This window comes from Heterodontus francisci, chromosome 30 (assembly GCF_036365525.1).
Source record: "Heterodontus francisci isolate sHetFra1 chromosome 30, sHetFra1.hap1, whole genome shotgun sequence".
Classification (NCBI taxonomy): Eukaryota; Metazoa; Chordata; class Chondrichthyes; order Heterodontiformes; family Heterodontidae; genus Heterodontus; species Heterodontus francisci.
In genome coordinates, this window is record NC_090400.1 from 42,126,793 (window position 1) to 42,132,792 (window position 6,000).

Here is a 6,000-nt window from a genome sequence, read left to right on the forward strand (position 1 = left end):
ATTTGGCTAAATATCAATCATTGCACTGCAAAGTAATTTTTTTGATTCATTCATGGGATGTGAGCGTCGCTGGCAAAGCCAGCATTTTTTGCCCATCCCTAATTGCATTCAAGAAGGTGATGGTGAGCTGCCTTCTTGAATACAATGATAAGAAATGATTGTTCTGAGAATATTATAGAATTACTAGAAATGGTAGTTGTAGAAGAAATGCTTGGGCTGTGGCTTTTGAGCAATAGGTTTCTCTTTTCCACCCCCTCCCACCTCAAGAATCCTCCAGCTGCCTGCTGGAGATAGCAGCGACACAGCAGTCTCGATAGATAGTGTTTTCCAGACAATCATTATCTAGGTCAACCACCCAGACACAGAGCTGCATTAGGCATAGACCTAGGGTTCCGAAGAAGGGTCACTGACCCGAAATGTTAACTCTGCTTCTCTTTCCACAGATGCTGCCAGACCTGCTGAGTGGTTCCAGCATTTCTTGTTTTTATTATTATATTAGGCATAGAGCTTCCTGGGCCTGATAAGATGGGAACTCATGCCAGCTTATTTAAACTGCTTGGTGAACCTAACAAGATGTTCTTATAACACAATAAGCAACAAGGAGACTTCATGGGCTGGAGGGCTGAGATAGGAGGGGTATACTTTGGTTACCTTTCCCTTAGTAATTGAACAATTGGATGAGAAGATGCAATTGAATGAGTGATTGGCGTAGGACACCCACCAGCCCCCGAGAAATAAGGTAAAGAAAAGGGTACTAGGAGGGGAAAGGTACATTGGACAAGGGAGAGCTTTTTGTGGTGGATCCATGCTGTCTTCAGCCTAACACCCTATTAGCTCAAAAAGACGGAGAGGAGAAGAGACTGAGACTGCCACTGCTAGCTATGGAGATCAGCATCTCAGCACCACTCTGCTTCATCCATCCATTCATCTAATTTGGGACTGGTAAACCGTTCTCACCTGTTACAGGTTATACATCTATCTATTTAGCATATATATCATATCTAAACTGTTGCTTCTAAATAAACTGCTTTAAACCACTTGTGACTTCAACCCCTGTGATTCCTGGCAAAATCTTCTTTTTTCCAAAAATATAATTTATTCATAAAAATTTGCAAAAATACATTACAAAACAATTCAAATTTCACATTTCGGAAAGTACAATAGAGATCAGATTTGTTCGATAGAGAAAACATGAAGTGCCTCACAATTCTTGTCATTCCATTTTAAATGCAATGTACATTGGCATTATATAGTCCGCTACTATGTCCAGACTGGCCAAGAGGGTGTGGGAAAATGCCGCACTGACACGGAACACAAAAGTCCGAGTGTTTCAAGCCTGTGTCCTCAGTACCTTGCTCTACGGCAACGAGGCCTGGACAACGTATGTCAGCCAAGAGTGATGTCTCAACTCATTCCATCTTCGCTGCCTCCAGAGAATCCTTGGCATCAGGTGGCAGGACCGTATCTCCAACACAGAAGTCCTCGGGGCAGCCAACATCCCCAGCATATACACCCTACTGAGCCAGCTGCGCTTGAGATGGCTTGGTCATGTGAGCCGCATGGAAGATGGCAGGATTCCTAAGGATGCATTGTACAGCGATCTCGTCACTGGTATCAGACCCACTGGCCATCCATGTCTCCGCTTTAAAGACGTCTGCAAACGCAACATGAAGTCCTGTGACATCGACCTCAAGTCGTGGGAGTCAGTTGCCAGTGATCGCCAGAGCTGGCAGACAGCCATAAAGGCGGGGCTAAAGAGTGGCGAGTCAAAGAGACTTAGCAGTTGGCAGGAAAAAAGACAGAAGTACAAGGAGAGAGCCAAATGTGTAACAGCCCCGACAACCAATTTTATCTGCAGCGCCTGTGGAAGAGTCTGTCAGTCTAGAATTGGCCTTTATAGCCACTCCAGGCGCTGCTTCACAAACCACTAACCACCTCCAGGCGCTTACCCATTGTCTCTCGAGACAAGAAGGCCAAAGAAGAAGAAGAGTAAAAAAAAAAAATTTAGTGCATACAGCCCGAGGGGTTTTACACGGGTTTCAGCCCCTTGGTATACTCTGGCGGGAAGACCTTACACAGTGATCTTTCCCCATTGACCCTAGAAAGCAGCTGCCCCAAGCTTTAGTGCGTCCCTCAGCATATTGTCCTGGACCTCGGCTGTGGACAACTCTTTGCTCTGGAAGACCAGCAGGTTTTGGGCAGACCAAAGTGCGTCCTTCACCGAGTTAATGGTCCTCCAGCAGCAGTTGATGTTACTCTCGGTGTGCTTCCCTGGGAACAGCCCGTAGAGCACAGACTCCTGTGTTGCGGAGCTGTTTGGGATGAACCTCAACAAAACCCACTGCATCTCTTTCCACACTTGCTTTGCAAAGGCACATTCCAGATGGAGGTGGACTCTTACACAAGGCTTACTAGGCCAGTTCAGAGGACAGTTAAGAGAGACCACATTGCTGTGGGTCTGGAGTTACATATAAGCCAGATTTACAACAGTCCCATAGTTTTACAGTCACCCTAACTCTTACTAGTTTTTTAATTCCAGATTTATTTTAATTAACTGAATTTAAATTCCTGCTATGGTGTGATTTAAATCCATGTCTCTAGATCATTATTCCAGGCATCTGGATGACTAGACAAATAACATACCCACTCTCTTACTGTATGCATGAAGCACTTGGATGCTGCTGAGAGTCATTATAAGGGCCAGAATTTTACGTTGGGTGAGAGGCAGTGATGTGCCCGCCTCTGCTGGGCCAGGGGAGCCACACCAGGATTTTTCGCTCCCCAGGCCCCTAATTGGTCTTGGACGGGACTTCCACCTCCTTGAGGCAGGAAGTCCTGCCTAATTGAGCAGTTGGCCAATCAGCGGGCTGACAGCTTAGTCCCAGCAGTGCCACTGGGAGTGGTGGCCACTGCTGGGACTGCACCCAGCTTCAGCAGGAAGAGGAAGGACAGCTTCCAAAAGATGGTAAGTTTCTGGGACCGCGATGGGGACAATCGGCTGGGCCCCAGTGAGGCAAGGGGGTCAGCTGTGGTACCCACTGACCATCCATGTGGGCGAGGACCTCCTTTCTATCATGATTCTGTCCACTAACATCTCCAGGGGTGTATCTGAAAATCATGGAGCCCTACTGGAAATCTGTTTGCCCTCACACATCTTCCTGCTGGTCCGGTGTTGCTACTCAGATTTGGCCACAAAAAAAAAACAAGCTGCTGAAGGTCCTTAACAATCTGCTGCAGCACTTGATTTCCCACCTCCTAGTTGGTGAGCTGACTGTGGAGAGTGCATTTTACACTGCTCATCTCAAGCATGCGAATTAGAGAGGACCTGGAAACTGGGATGGGTCCCTCCTTTGGGTAGCCTTTGCACTCGCTCGATCTATATCCTGCAGGTTTCCCACTGGGAGATGAAAAATGTTTGACGGTACTTCACAGAGATATAATCCGACAAGAATGGATACTCAGTGAAGGGAATTCATCAAGTTTGACATCACAGCAAGGCAGCAACAATGTAGAAGTATCCGGTTTTATGGTGCTGTTGGCTTTCCCAAAGTGCAGGATGCAATAAATGGCACCCATATTTTATGAGCTCCAATGGTTAACCCCATCAATTTCTTGAATACTCAAAGTTGCCCGGATGCATTCATCCCCAATAACTCTAATCACTTTTTCAAAAAGAGAAAACTAAAAATGGCCAGATCGTCCCTTGTTGCCATGGGTAACGACCCCTCTAAGTGTTGCAAATACAACATAGGAGCAAAGTGGGAAAAAAAAAAATCACACATCAGCCATATAGTGCAACTCCATAACAGTCAACTTAATGACCCAAGAACTTAGCCACTCAGCGTGCCGCTGCACTCTTTTTAAAAGCTACGCTCGAATTTCTAAGCAATCCCAGCATAGTACACTCACTCATTTCCCTGAAAAACTACCAATCACAGAATCACAGATTTGTTACAGCACAGAGGGGAAGCCATTCGGCCCATCATGTCTGTGCCAGCTTGCCAAAAGAGCAGTTTACTGAGTGCTTCTCCCCGTAGCCCTCCACATTCTTCCTTTTCATATAACAATCCAATTCTCTCTTGAATGCCTCGATTGAACTTGCCTCCATCACACTCTCAGGCAGTGTATTCCAGATTCTAAACACTCGCTGAATGAAAAAGTTTTTCATGCCGCTATTGCTTCTTTTGCCAATTACCTTAAATATGTGCCCTCTTGTTCTTGATCCTTCCACCAAGGGAACAGTTTTTCCCTATCTACCCTGTCCAGATGCCTCATGATTTAGAATACCTCTATCAAATCTCCTCTCAACCTTCTCATCTTCAAAGAAAACCTCCCTGGATACATTCTCATGAACCTTTTCTGCACTCTCTCCAATGCTTTCACACCTTTCCTAAAGTGTGGCATGCAGAACTGGACACGATACTCCAGTTGAGGCCAAACCAGTGCTCTGCACATGTTTAATAAAACTTACTTGCTTTTGTACACTGTGACCCTATTAATGAAGCCTAGGATGCTGTATGCTCTATTAACCACTCTCTCAACCTGTCCTGCCACCTTCAATGATCCATGAACACACGCACCCAGGTCACTCTGCTCCTGCACCCACTTTAGAATTGCACCCTTTATTTTATATTGTCTCTTCGCGTTCTACCTACCAAAATGAATCACGTCATGCTTCTCTGCATTAAATTTCATCTGCCACTTGTCTGCCCATTCCACTAACCTGCCTATGCCCTTTTGACGTTTTACAGTATCCTCACTATTGCCAATGTTTACAAGTTTTATATCATCCGGAAATTTTGAAATTGTGCCCTGTACACGAAGGTCTAGATCATTAATATTTATCAGGGACAGCAAGGTTCCTAACACCGACCATTGGGGAACTCCACTACAAACCATCCTCCAGTTCGAAAAACATCCATTAACCATTACCCTCTGTTTCTTGTCACTCAGCCAATTTCATATCCATGTTGGTACTGTCCCTTTTATCCCATGAGTTATAAGTTTGCCTGCAAGTCTGTTGTGTGACACTTTATCAAATGCTTTTTGGAAGACCATGTACACCACATCAATAGCATTACCTGATCAACCTTCTCATTTACCCCATCAAAAAACTCCAGCAAGTTAGCTAAACACAATTTACCCTTCACAAATCTGTGCTAGCTTTCCCTAATTAACCTGCATTTGACCAAGTGACCATTAATTTTGTCCTGAATTATTGTTTGTAGAAGCTTCCCGACCACCGAGGTTAAACTGACTGGTCTGTAGCTGTTGAGCTTATCTTTACACCCTTTTTTGAACAAGTGTGTAACATTTACTATTCTCCAGTCTTCTGGCACCATCCCTGAATCTAAGGAAGACTGGAAAATTATGGTCAGTCTCTCCACAATTTCCACTCTCACTTCCCTCATTATCCTTGGACGCATTGCATCTGGTCCTTATCAACTTTAATTACAGAGGTCTGAATTACCTCCTTTTTCACCATGACCTGCGCAGCATTTCCTTCCTTGGTAAAGACAGATGCAAAGTATTCATTTACTATCTCAGCCATGCCCCCTGCCTCCATGTGTAAATCTCCTTTTTGGTCCCTAATCAGCTCCACTCCTCCTTCCACTACCCTTTTACTATTAGATTGCCCATGGAAAATTTTTGGATTCCCTTTTATATTAGCAGCCTGTCTCTTTTCATACTCTCTCTTTGCCTCTCTTTTTTGCTTTATCACTTTCCCTCTGAACCTTCTATATTCCTCCCGGTTCTCGGTTATGTTGCGACCTGCCATCTGTCATAAGCACACTTTTTCTTCTTCATCTTAATTGCTATGGCTTTCATCATCCGGGAGCTCTGGATTCATTTGCCCTACCTTTTCCCTTTGGTGGGAACATATCTTGACTATGCCAGAACAATCTCTTCTTTAAAGGCAGCCCATTGTTCAGTTACCGTTTTGCCTGCTAACCTTTGATATCAATTTATCTGCGTCAGATCCATTCTTACTGCAGTGAT